The 14,429-nt window shown below is 43.4% G+C and overlaps 1 protein-coding gene across 1 annotated transcript in view; it reads left to right on the plus strand.

Annotated features, from left to right (window-relative positions):
• The window catches only part of fam49bb (family with sequence similarity 49 member Bb), a 35,366-nt gene that overhangs the window by 2,164 nt on the left and 18,773 nt on the right, over nt 1–14,429 (plus strand). The window contains exon 2 of the mRNA XM_083936328.1: nt 7,370–7,461. The gene's annotated coding sequence lies outside the window, so the exon portion shown is untranslated. The remainder of the gene's footprint in view (nt 1–7,369; nt 7,462–14,429) is intronic.

The following is a 14,429-nucleotide window of genomic DNA, read 5'->3' on the forward strand; positions in this document are numbered from 1 at the left end:
CTGTGAAATTAAACATGTATTTGATGCTGCAGCAACATTGTCACACAAAGCAAACATTAGAAGCCCTCCAGATTTGAGAAGGATTTTTTGTTTTCATCTTTTAAATGTCACTATTTGGTTATAATCTGGCTCTAATCTTGTCTCACAGCTTTTGACTCCCAGTCCTTTTCTACGTGAGGATATTGTTGGCATTAGATAAGACTTTTGTCAGTGCTTTACATCAGTGTTTGCATTATGGGTGCTTAAACAACAATAGGGAGCAGAGATGTGTTGAATCTGATTAAAAGAGTCTCTCATTGTGCTAACGTAATGAACTCTGTTAACCCCGCGAGGAAGCCTGCGCGAGAAGATTTCCCACATACTTTTTCCAGCAAATGTGTTTTGTAGTTCGGACAACTGTAGACACTGCGGCTGGGGTGAAAACATGAGCAGAGTCAGTGTAATGGTGGTCCATTTAAATTATTAATCATTTTTCCAGGAGTCCTTACAGTGACCTTAAGGGCAGAGCTGCTCGGAAGTTTACTTGGCACAGACTTGCATTTTATTATGTTGTTTGTCTGTAGACTATCCATACATTAATTAGGAAAACAATATACATTTTTGGACATTAACTCCCCTAAAATGCTGGTATCTGCGAGAATGTAAGTGTGTGCACTGATCTCGTTTATCCCCGATTTATGTTCTTTTTCCGTTTGGACTGACTGTCAAAGTAGATATTAAAAGCTTTCCTTTATGGCATTTATTTTTGTATGAATAAGCAAGTTTAGTTGTCATAATAACAATATATGTGTCATATGCACTGGTATGGGATCAGTGTTGGCTGATATGCAAGTTCAGCTACCGTAATCGGTATCTGGAAGGAAAAATGGTATCGGAACATCTCTAATGTTTCGACTTCACTGGAATGTCACAAAGTCGCCAAGGGGTCCAGACCCCTCTGTGCAACCCACTCCCTTGAACACACCCAGTGTGAGTGAGCTGCTGGCCTCAGGTTGGGTTACTGCAGTTATGATCGGTATGAGGTTCACAGCGGTCTCCTGCTGACAGTCTGACTATTTGTTACATTTCCGGCATCAAGTGGATCCACTCACACTCAACGTCTTGTCTGGATGAGTCATTGTTGTAGCAGTTAATGTGCCATTGTGTGGTTTAGGCGTATTGTAGTGACATTTCAGGCAGCCGTCGTGTGTTTATTTAGTATACAGTGATGGAAGGACTTTATTCCTTCTTTTAAAACAGAAAATGATTCACAAGAGGGCCGCAGTAACATGATTATTTGTGCAATGTAATGCAATCCACAGTTTGAAAACAACCCCAGTCTTAAACCGGCACCTCCCTGACAAAGTCCCCACCACAACTATATCTTCAGGTTTAAGAAAATCTGCTTGCATCACATTGTTAGTGTTTCCGTTATTGTGTCTACCCCCCCTGTGTTCCACACAGTACAGGCAGCATGTGAGGTCAGGTGCTGCTGTCTTAGCGCTCTGCAGAATCCAGCTCTATTGATCCCTTTCTGCCGTGTAATGCTGTTTGTTCAGTTGTTTGGATTAACTTCCTCTTAAGTGATTTGGCCCGGCCAGCGTTCTGCTCTAACACCAGCATCATGACTTGGCTTAATGCTGGAGAAGTGGTGACTTCCGAATCGTTTGTTTCATTTCTAAAACTCTTTCTTACAGTACAACTACAGTGCTTTGCTTAGTGTTGTAAAAGCGGTGCAATTTGACATTTAATACACAAATCAGAGTTTGTCCTGGACTTATCTGTGGTAATCTGTATGTGTGTGATCAGAACACACACACTCCCTCTTCCATTGCTATTGCATGTCTACTCTTGTCCATACACAGATGATGGTTAATGATGACATGCGTGAGTCACTCAGGAGGAAAGGCCGACTCTGTGCCCCCCTTGGAAGTTGGGGCCTGTTTCTGCACATAGCTAAATTATTAGAGCGCACATATAACTGTCGGTGTTAAAAATTGGACCTGGTTTTAATGACTTCATGTGTTTATTGACAATAACACACCATGCTGACAGTTTTGCTGTCAACTAAGCAGAGAAAGATGGTGTGGTGCAGTGGCGGTCCTCTCCGCGGTGGTTTGTGTTTGCAGCCTTTGGCGGTGGCGAGTAATGTACTTTTGATGTGCGTCTCTGATGTTGCATGAGTCGGTATGCGTGCCAGTTTCTGATCTGCAGCGCCGGCTGTGCTGGTGGACTCGAGCATTCGTCTCAACTTTCTCACTTCCATCCTGTGATGTTTGGCCTAAGCATGCACATAATGAGAAGAGAAGAGAGAGAGTTTCTTTTTATCTTTTAATTTCTCCTGCTGGCAGTCCATCCAAAGGCCTCTACAGGATGCTTTCATTCGTTGCTCCCTGTATGCAGCAGTGACGGCATCTTCAGAGTAAATGTGGTGCTAAAATCAAAGCAGACTTTGCATAAGAAAATCTAAATGACGTGCTCAAAAGGAAAAAAACAAAGCTGTCACTTTGTGTGTCCCTACCCCCACACCTTTCACACACACACACAGGAAAACCCTCCAGGCTCCAAGCTGAGAAAATCTATGGGCCATTCATTTTCATCCACTTGATTGTTTGACCCGCTGTGTCGCAAAGAAATGTGACCGTATTAAATCATAAAAACATGGTGACAATTTTATCATCGTATGTTAAACCAAAGCAGGCGTGAGATCCTCATGTGGCCGCCTACACGTCAGCGGACACACAGAGCAGGGGTGGTACCACAGATGGCGGATCAGCATGCTTGAAATTCAGCCTTTGCATGAAACTGTAGCTGTGCTGCCCCCGCACCAAACCTCCATCCTCACATGGTGTTAACTGTCAAATGCCCTTTTTTTTATTTCAACCAACTGCCTTTGCATGCATTCAATGTCTAAATGATAGAATACGTAGATGTCTGTAAATATGTCATATAGTACTACTTTATGTAGCTGAAGTGCCATATTATAACTATCATAGCAACAGATTGTGTTGTGTTTTATCATAAAATTGATCCCATGATAACCAAGCCTGTAGGAATATGCAGTTTACATTGCATATACAGTAAACGGGGCTCATTAGTTTAGGAGTTTATTGTATATAAAATCCTCTTTATCTACGTCTTATTTGCATTGTAATATCCAGTCATGGTGGAGCATGTTTCTTTTTAATTGAGCTGAGACGCATGAGCCCTCAACAAGTCCTTTGTTCTGACATTTCAGTTCTCCGGTCCATGTCACCGACGTGTGGAGGTTTTTCATAATGAATGGTTTTCCGTGCTCGGCGGGTTTCAGTTTGATATCCCTCCTCCTCAGCCCTCAGCTCTCGCTCACCAGTAGAGACACACGAGCGGGAATACAGGTTGTCATGGCAACTTGAGTTTTCTTGGAAGTTTTATTCAGAGGTGTTGAAACCCCGCAAGGACTAATTTACATTTGACTGACAGTGTCACTTACTTCAGTTTGGAGTCGCTTCAAAAAAAGTACTTATTTTACTATAAAGTATATGTGAAGTGGTACACATAAACTTATTAAAAAACATATTATACATCAAGATTTTTCAGTGTTAAACAACAGTCCTGCAGTAATTCATACCTTGATTATTAACTTTATGACCATTTTGGAGGCTGTAATTTTTAGGGCAGGACCCGACTATTTGACCATTCAGATGTTTGTGTTATTTGTGTTTTTTTTATAAAGGTAGGCAAACACAACCTTTTGGGATTTCAAACATGTATAAATCACTAATGTCAATACAAATACAAATAATTATACTGTAGAATGACAGAATACTTAAAAATGAATGCCTTTAATTAAACCAAAAGACGTGCCGTCCATCTAAGCTGAGAACGGACGAATGTTTTGCTTTCCTTCATTTAGCCGATGCTTTTTATCCAAAGCGACTTACATCAAGAAAATACCAAATGTTATTCAGGAAAGCTCTAGTAGTTTGTGAAGCTGTTGGTGTTTCTGATATTTCGTCCACCTCATTCACACCAATGAGGATAGACTAAATAAAGTGGTGATGGAGCGTATACTGTCGCATGACAAATGAACATACAGCGCACATAGATCTTATTGATTACCTCAGTGGCCTGCTCTCAGCTCTGTAGTGGGATCCAGCGCACGTCTGTAGCACACACACACACACACACACACACACACACACACACACACACACACACACACACACACACACACACACACACACACACACACACACACACACACACACACACACACACACACACACACACACACACACACACACACACACACACACACACACACACACACACACACACACACACACACACACACACACACACTTTACAGCAGGTCCACACATGTAGGCCCACAGCTATTGACCCCTTCATGTGGTGGTGGAGTTAATTAAAACCAAAGCAATGTACTTGGTATGTTGACGTATTGCTGCTTCAAACTGAAGATGTAGGAGCACGGATCAAAATCATCAAAAGCATCTTTGCCACTCTGAACTGTTCTTTTGCTCTTATAATAGTGGAGCCGCTCTGTAAATCAGCTCTAATACGCAAAACAAACAAATTAAAACAAAGAAATCTGTTTTTGAAGCAGCAGGAAGTGAGTGTTTTAGTTTAGAGACACTTATACTGAGCAGCATTTGTTTTATTGCCTCTTATCCTGCGGGAATAAAGCAATATCCGAGCGTAAACATGAGCATGCTTTGTGGAGTTTACCAAAGTTTTGTTGTGTGATTTTAAGGGTTTTGAATTGGTCCTTATTTAAATGACCTATTTCACGTTTCTGTTAAGATGAAGAACTCCTCATGTGACGAGTGGATGGCTCCGAGGTAATTGGAACAAAAAAATACTGAACCCCCACAGTGATGCTGGTTAACTGGGCGGGTCTTTCCCCGGGATTTAATTGTTTCTTGAACACACACACACACACACACACACACACACACACACACACACACACACACACACACACACACACACACACACACACACACACACACACACACACACACACACACACACACACACACACACACACACACACACACACACACACACACACACACACACACACACACACACACACACACACACACACACACACACAGTGCCACTGTATGATCTCATCATGTGGGTCCCACAGCAGCACTGAGGTGACTGACAGTATTCCTATGAACAGAAAAGCCACAAACCTGAAGAGGATAATACTGGTTTGAATAGCACAGTTGTGATGTTTGTCATATTGCTGTGTTAATTCATTTAATCAAAGGAATATAAACAGCGTTTTCTTCACTGTTACACTTGGAGAGCTAAAAATGGAGGATATGAGGATGAAATGTTGCCCTCGTTTGTCGGCACCAGAGAGAACAGTCGGTTTAATTGTACACATTGAAATGACATATTGACATAATTTGCACTGAAAAGTCTTTCTTGTTGAACGCTGCTTTATAAAAAAATAACAAGCATCTGTTAGGTGTTAACACAGGATTTATAATACAATAAAAGAAGGAAAAACAGTGGCTTGTTCGCCTCGCCCCGCAAGTAGTGAGGTGGATCCTGCTCAGTGTAAAAATATAATGCAGCTGATCCTGGCAATGACTTCCCAAGACATGCTTCCACTCAACTCTGTTGCTCAGTTTTGACTGTCCTCTAGTCCAAGTTAAACACAGGGGAAATGAATCGTTTGGAAACCCAGACTAAAAATCTGAATGTTAGCATGTTGATGATCTTAGCATTGGGCCACAGAGCAGCTAACGTGGCTGTAAACTTAGTTCTGCACCTTGACAGGTTTTAATAAACTGTTTTGGCAACATTGTATTGTGTTTTGGTAACAAATTCCTCAAAGAAGGGCTTAGAGAAAAATAGTTTTGGTAACTTCTGGTACCGGAACATGTAGTGAAAAAGTCCAAATGATATCCATTCAATTTTCGAGTGAATGTCTGAAGTTTAAAAAAACATTAACACACATATATTTTATATGGTTTCATTTGACAAATACCTTGATTGTTATTTTAATGATTCTAATAATCTTGCCTGTGTTTGGTGAGGTAATTCCACCCAGAAACATACCAAGGCCACAGTTAGCTGTTTCCTTAAACGCTCGTGTTCTCCAACCTCTTTAACCTCATGTGCTCATTCCAGGGGTAATTTAGCCTTCTGTTGTGGCCCCCAGCTGTAGGCATGATGCATAGCTGACTCCCATGATGCCCTGCCACAGATGTCACCCACGGTGTCCCCTGTGACATGTCAGCTGTAATGGATTAAGAGCGAGTTGGGGTCATTTTACATGAAGGCAATCCTCTGTCAGGACGAGGGATAAGAAAAAGGACTGTAGTCTACCCTTTGCTTTTACTTTTGTAGTTTGTCCTTTTTTCACAGTGTCTCGTTCGATCGTGTCTGCGTCCCCGACGGTCCCCCACAGCTCTTGGCGTTCTTGTTGTTTTGAGGTTTCAGAGTTTGAAGTCTGATCACACTCATGCATGACCAACACCGCCACTATTGCCACGCATTTGTATGCACGCTGGTGAAGAGAGATGTGCCTTGGTCCTAATGGTCTCACAGTCTACTGAGCTTCTCCTCTCACTCAGGGCTTGTGAACGACTTGTGAAACAAGCGTGCCGCCAGAGACCGTGAGCGTTGAATCTTAAAACTGAGGAGACTCTTCCTTCAGTCAGAAACTGGATGTGCGTTTGTGGATTTAAACTGTCAATTGCCTTTTTAAAATGTCAAGTTTTCTCTGAATCAAAAGACATAAACGTGAGCTGGAATGAGTCAACTGTGTTGTCGAGCTCTCACAGGAGGTAGGAGGCAGCCTTGTAGAAAACCTGAAGTGAATCAGAGGAAGTGTTGCACAATAGGAAGTGGTTTGTTTTTTTACGTGTCTATTTGTTCCATGTTTTATAAAAAAAAACCTCTGCAATTAGTGTTTCACAAGGAAGGTAGGGAAGAGAAGAACCACCCAGTTATTGCATACTTGATATTATATCTGCAGCTTTTCTGCTAATGTTCCCCTTTTTGTGCAATTTTTAATTTGTTATCACGTAGTTTAAACTGGAACTTGCACATATTATTACATGCAGTGTTTTGTTAAGAGGAGCGACCAGTGAGGAGGGCACCAGTTGTGTTAAAGTTTAATTTAGTCCACTGATAATGCACACGAGACGGCAGTCTTTAGGATACTTTAGGGAAGTGAATCTGTGTGTTTTAACAATTAAGCATTTTATCTGCAGAATGTTTCAGTAATTCTAAAGTTTGCCTCTATACGTCAATGTTTGCAGCAGATCCTGAAGTGGCCTTAGGTCAGGCCACTGACATGTGTGAGACTGTCACACATTGCTCGAGTTTGACGTTTTGTTCCTGTCCACCTGTGTTTCAGAGGCTGACCTCTGGTGGAGGACTGTGACCTGGGGCCACCTGCCAGGCCGGGCCTCCCTGCTCCTGACTGACAGTCGCACAGCTCCACTGCTGGTAAGCCCTCGTACGCAAGTCACACTTTCAAGATTAGAGCTTGTTTTCAAAGGATTGGTTTGGGCCTGCTACTAATGGTTATTTTCATTATCAAGTCTCAGTTAATGGATGATTTGTTTGGCATATTTAATGTCAGAGGCTGGGGAGAAATGTCCAAAATCTAGAGATAACCGATTAGCTATAACAAAGAAAAAAAGCAAATCCTTACAACTGAATGAACGAACAATAAATCAAATCTTAAAGTTGTTTTTGCTGATCAGCTAATTGATTAACTGACGAATAGTTTCAGCTCTAGATTGGTTCAAAAGTCTTAAAGCAATAGTCACATCTTTGTCCATTTAGTTACTGCTCTCTTCAATTTACACATTTTAGTATTGTTTAAAGACGGACATGAAAAAACGTGTCCTTCGATGCACTTCAGAGTTCATCAGCTGGACTTCATTCAGTGTTTGAGGGTAGACGACTATTTCCATCTACATGTCTGCTCTTATTTGTTTATACGTCTATTTATAATTATTCAAGGACACAACTCTTATCTGATCCTAATGAATTGACGGCAGTGTTTTGAAAAGCAGGTTGTTGAGGCAAAACTCAACGTCAAGCTCGTTTGTGTGACTGAATTTCTCTCTCATTGTTTCGAGCTCATTTGGGTCATAGTGCGTACTGAGGGACTCTGAATGAATAGAGGCATTTCTCTAAATGGCAGTTGAGTCAGTCACCTTGCTTACTTTCCACTGGTGGTGTTTTCCATGAAAATGTGGGTTCAATAGGTTTGAGGAAAAATCGTATATCTGTCCAAATACAACTCGCATGTTGTGTGACTTGCTCTCTAAGCTTGCTTCTCCATAGACATTTATACTCAGAACATGCAGCCCCCTTCAGTTTTCAGACTGACTAGAAAAACAGATACAGGTCACATTTTTAACTAGGACACTGTCGGCTTCAGTTTGAATGTAATATTTCATTGCCCTCGATGGACACTGTGCCTCAGCTGGCGTAGAGCAACTGCCTCTCCTGTGTCTCTTCAACTCCTCCACTCCAAAATAATGAGGGGGGAACTGGACCGTTCGCTCAAAATATCGCCTTAAAACCTGTAGAAATCCATTCGGCTTCAAGACAGATTCTCTCTTCTGAAAATCTTTGAGTTCTAGTTTTAGGTTGTCGTGTGGAGGAAGAAGGGGGCACACCCACCTAGAAAAACACATGAATCGCCCATGTTATTACAACTTCAACTTTATCAGCAATTGTGCTGGACCGGTTTTAATTTCCTGTCAATTTTTCTTATACTGCTATACCAGTGCATAGCTGTATACAGCAACAAAATACAGTCTATATAACACCACATTGGGGCAACCTGTGTGTGCATTTAAAGGGGACCCTTATTAACTGTATACCATTTTTATTACAGGTTATTATAACACAACACCGCTGAACAGCATGTTTTTATGTTCACTGTACTCCTGACAGTAGAACAAACCACTATCAGCCTATAACAAGGCCATGTCCTGTAAAAGAAAAAAAGAAGTGATATACCGTGAAACTGGCTGCATTTTTGTTCATACTTCCCAGCTCTAATTGACAATCATCTCCTCTCCTGAGGTTTGAACATGGTCAGATCGTCTGGTCCAGAGCTGTACCAGTAGCTTGGATGCACAGATACAAAGTCGACATGTCATTACGTAAGAACGCCCATGGTGCACCTATGCCTATTAAAGTCTTAATGCGCCGTGCGGTGGGTGTATGTGTAATGCTCGCTCAGGAAATGAAGTGCATTGTGGGCCATAAAAAGGAGTTGAGTAATGTAGGTGCTCCCAGCTTCCTGTCCTGCTCCCCCCCCCCAAGGCCAGAGTGTTTATGTAACTACAGGGCCAGGGCAGGGTCACTGCTCACACGATAACCTGGCAGCTCTGACATGGCACTCACCACGTCTTGTTTGAGTACATTTGTCTTGTTTTTAGTTTCATTTTTATTGCTGAGTACTTTGTGGTGTTGCTGTTTAGTGGTTATAGTCTCATTTTAGACCAGTATATGTTAGAAATGTCTTGTTTCGTTTTTATTTGTATTTGTATTTTTTTTTGTTGCTCAGGTTGTCTCTCTTCCCCTCATCATCTCTCCGCTGCTTGCATGTATGCCCATCCCTGTTGTATTTTCCTCCGTGTCTCCTTGGAGATTGTTACCATGACACACAGCTATCATTCGATTGGCTAAAGCTCTGGTGCTGGAATGCTGGGCCGTTTTGACAGCTAAGCCTCAGGTGGTTCGTATATAGGATCACTAAGTCAGTGTATTCCCACGAGAGGTCTGTGAGTGTGTGTGTGTGTGAGTGTGTGTGTAGGCTAATGCCAAGCTGCTGTGGTGGCTTGTAAGATTCAAATCCATTCACTAAAATAGCCTGAAAGGCAAGCTATTTTAGTTAGCACGTAGTACACAACCCTGTGGCAGTACAGAGGAGCAGTAGATGTGCTGCATTATAAATGGAGAATGGAGTTGAGCTAATGCAGCAGGCTGAGTTTTGTCTGAATACATACAGGATGGATTAGCCTTGCTAAGCCAGGGGGAGGTGTGGTACAGCAGCCTGAGGTGAAGCTTTTCTTGGCTCCGTTGCTATGATCATAACTGGGTCAATGCTGCCACCAGCTGGTGAAGCCTAGTTCTCTTCTTCCTGTGTAGATGATGGCTTGTGCACAAAAAATATAGATTTTTGTAACGCGTATAGCTGTTGAATTAGGGATTCTCAAACCCTCTACCTTTTTTTTAAATTTTGTTTGTCTTTTTTTTGTATAATACATACACAACAAAACGTAGTATGATCCGCCTATTTAATCAGTCATCTATTTAGAAGGCATGCTAAAATAATGTGATATCAGTTGCTGCGCTCTTGACTCAGCATATGGAAGACACTCCGGCCCCTTTCAACCTCACCCGCTGAACAGGTCATTTGAGATGATATGTCTGAGTGGGTGTAATATGTAGAGTGGCTTGTTATATCAGCTAAAAGCTCCCAGCATCTCCCCGGTTATCTATTATTTATGCCACTGGAGGGCTGACACTGTATAACTTCCTGCCCAGGTCCCCTTAAGGAGGCTGTCAGGCTGCTGTCTTTCCTCTGCAGACGTACGTGTTGGAAAAGCCTTATGTCTGGCTGAGTAGTATGAAACATGGCATTGACATTTAGTCTGCAGAAATGTCATTTTAATTGTGTTTTACCCTGAAGTGGCTGCATGTGACCACTGGATGGTGCTCTTATATCAGGCTTCTCATTCCAACAATCTGACATGAGTTAGAAATTCATTTTCTTTGCTACTAATTTTTGCAAAATTCGCAGAAAGTGATAGTTCTCTACAAAAACATGTCACTGTAACAGCTGTCACTTGTCATCTGCATTGGTACATTTCTAGCAGAAGCATTCCTGAAGGTTGCATGTGATGGTAAAACGGTTTGGGAGTGGTCCCCCACCCATTATCATTCACTCTGTGTGCAGAACTCTTTGCACCCTCCAGATGGCACTCCTCTCTTACTCCGTGAAGATTCTGCTCCTCTTCAGTCTGCCACTCATCATCCATCCAAAAATCCTCCACTGTGCCCCACCCAAAATCCTAAAATAATATTTAAGGTGATGCTCCACTGTATTTCTGCGATTTTAAGGGTTTAGGGTTTAATTTTTCTCCACAAGGCATCATGCACCCTGAATGCTCATCCTTACGTCTCACTCTGTCAACACTCAGATTTTAGGATGCAGAGAGGTCGGTGAGTCAGTCAGAAGGTCAGTGCAGTAATTATGGTTTCAGGGCTGTTTTAGCAGAAGCATGGGAGATCTGTGTTTTGAATAGGTTTTAGGAAGCAGCTGCCCCAAGGGAGGTGCTGCTTAAAGCGACGACAGTGAGTCAATATGCCTTCTTTTACTGATTTCCTAACGCATCCTAGGAAGGAGTCAGAGGACTCTCAAGGGCAGGGTGGGGAGGGCTTCCTTCTGAGGCAGATGTTTCAGCGGATGCAGCAGAGAATCAAAGTGGTAGATTTGAAGTTCACACAAACACCATGGACTTGTTTTTAAAGCTCTTTATGACTCTTTAGAGGTATCTGTCACGAAATATCCCCAGCTGGTTTTGGATATAGAGGAGCATCTTTACTTGGGAAGATCATATAAGGCCCCTGTGGTGTTTGTGCAGAAGTGCTGAAATTAACATCAATCCTCTGTCAGCCGTCTGTCTACGTGTTTTGATGCTATAAAGAGTTGTATTGCCGTGACTGAAAAGCGCCGCTAAGAGCCTCTTCATAGAGCTTGATTTCAATGGAGCCAGCGTTTTAGCTGACTCTTGTGTATGTGCCTGTTGCCATGGTTTCCAACTTTCATCAGGTGCCGTCCAAAGAGAAGAGGCTAAGCCGAGGATGAGGCGCTCCCACTTTCATCCTTCCTCTGATCTGCTTCTCTGGACCAACTGCCGGTTTCATGCGTTCATTTTCCATTTGTGCTGATTAGGTTCATCACAGCTGCAGCAATTTATTTAGTTTTTGATGCAGGAGTTGTTTTTAGGGAGGGAATGATTTTAGCCGCCAGTGCGGTTGTAGGAGTAAGATGAGACAGCTGATACTGGCTGTCACCTCATGTATCGCCGTCAGTTGTAAGGATTTAGTCATCTTGTAAGGTTTGTTTTGATTTGCCAGAATCTAGGTGAGGGTGGGGGCATTAGCTGATGTTTGCAACAATACAGAGGCGTGGCTACGAGGTAATCGCGCTCACCCCCATAAACAAACAAATGGCAGCCCCCCCCTCTCTCTTCTATTTGCCATGTGCCCCCTAAGCCATTTTTAGTCAGCTGGGTTGGATTGGCAGGAGATGGTCTGGGGGTGAGGAGAAGTCGAGTGGGGGGAAGGTGGGAGGAGGTACAGGAGGGGGTGGGGGTGGGGGGGAGACGCATGCCAGCCCCATTCGGGAAGTGCTCCCCCATTTTCTGCTTGTCGAATCGGGCCAGTGTCAGTGAGCTCCGGCGGGTCCAGGTCTGGCCGACTGGGCTAATGCGATGTGGCGTGTCACCCGGGGAATCTAGGTCAAGTTTAAAGCTGCCTGGCTCTCTCCGCCTCTGCTGCAGTGTGACGCTCCACAATCCCTTCCCTTCCACACATGCAATAATATTCAGCACACTTACCTGGCATTACTATTTTATTATTTTAAATTCATATATACAGACAAAAAATGAGACATGCATTCAACTTTCTAGACACAGTCTCAGACATTAACACACATACACCCCACTGCCTCTTCCCATCCCCCCCTCCTCCCTTCACACCCCAGGCGAGCTCTCAGCCTCTCCACGGCGGAGCCCACGTGACGCTCGGCGCTGTCTGCCGCCCAGTTGGGGAGGGCGTTGTTTTTCTTCCATAGTAAAGCAGCAGGGCACGTGGATCCTCATGCTGCAGCCGAGTAGTGGAATGTCAGCACTATCCCTCCCTTACATTAGCCACCATTTTTTTTTTAGTAGGATGTTGCCGCAGTGCACGGTTTCAACTGTGCCCTGCTTCTCCGTGTGCTTATTAAAGGGGAGGCACAGAGCTGGGAGATGTTAAAAGGCAGTGCCATCCAGAGGTCAGGCTGCTGCATGGGCGTGGCGCTGTTTTGATGTCTTTCCCAAAATAAGCTTGAACATCTTTGCACCATCGGATTTATCCAACATTGTGACATTTTATTCATATATATTTTTATAGCAGTGACAAAATATATCCTCACATTCAGCTGCAATTAGAGTGAAATAAATTGTCCGGATTCATCAGTATATGATTGGATTTGTGTTTTTTGTCATTAAAAAAAAATTAGGATAATGTGAATTTGCTGAGTTGCACAGTAAAAAAAAAAAAATCAAATCACATTAACAAACTAAGTGCTAAATAGTGGAATTATTTCTCCATCGTCTCCACTTCACTTCCCCACTAATCCCCTGTTTTTGGCGCATTACCTCATCTGTATTAATATATTCATCTGCTTTCAAGTCCTACTACTACTGTACTCTCTCCTCACCCAGAGCTCACCTCTGATTGGCTGCTGCAATGTTTTCAATGGCACCAAATTTTTTTTGACTCCATGGATACAGTGAGCTGTTGGGTAGATCAGCTCAACCAATAGGAGAGCTGCGCGGGCTCCTGCTTGCCAGAGTCTGCCCCTGGCCTTAGGAGCAGCCCTCCCTCAATGCAAGCACGCGATGGCTCAGTGGGGGTTCAAAACAACAACAAGGCTGTCGTCGGGCTCACTGTGGTGCCCCGGACATGCCAGCACTACTGGGTCCTACTACAGCCACTAAGGGGTGGGGGGCTTTAATTCCTCTAACTCTCTGATACAGTATCTGCACACTCTCAGCCAGCACTTAATTCTCTCACTTCTCTCTTACTACGCTATCACTAAGCAACCAGTTAGTCACTTACTAACACACATTGTTTTGAATTTATCTTTAAAGGGATGGTTGTCGTCATCAAGAAGTCCATTTGAGAACTCATGTTTTTATATCTATAAGGGATTCTCAGGATGACATTTGAGTAGGATATAAAGAGCTGTAAAATGCACAAATATAAACAGCTTTTTTTCTGGAACACTTGAAGATTTCTCTAATGGACTACGAACTGCAGCCATGCAAATCCCCGTCCTTAAAATGACCTAATTTCAAGCGGCACTGGGGAGCAGCGTCGGGCCTAAAAGGCTGCCAGTGCCCACGCCTGAAGAGTTGCGAGCCCTGGCAGCTCTGCCAGGCAGCCAGTCATCCGGCCTCAGTCTGTGAGCGGCTGAAAGGTGGCAGTAGAGGACCAGAGGAGGCCTGGCGATGAATGGGGAGTGCCCACATCATCCAGCAGGGTGAGGTCAGTGACAGCTCTCAACCCTTCTGAGGCTGGATCAGGTGCTGCTTTAGGACAGCCAGCGAGGTGCCAGCGCTGGCACAGTCAGACATTCAGGTCACATTAGTGGAGGGTAGGAAGACGAAGCT

This window comes from Echiichthys vipera (genome assembly GCF_963691815.1).
Source record: "Echiichthys vipera genome assembly, chromosome: 21".
Lineage (NCBI taxonomy): Eukaryota > Metazoa > Chordata > Actinopteri > Perciformes > Trachinidae > Echiichthys > Echiichthys vipera.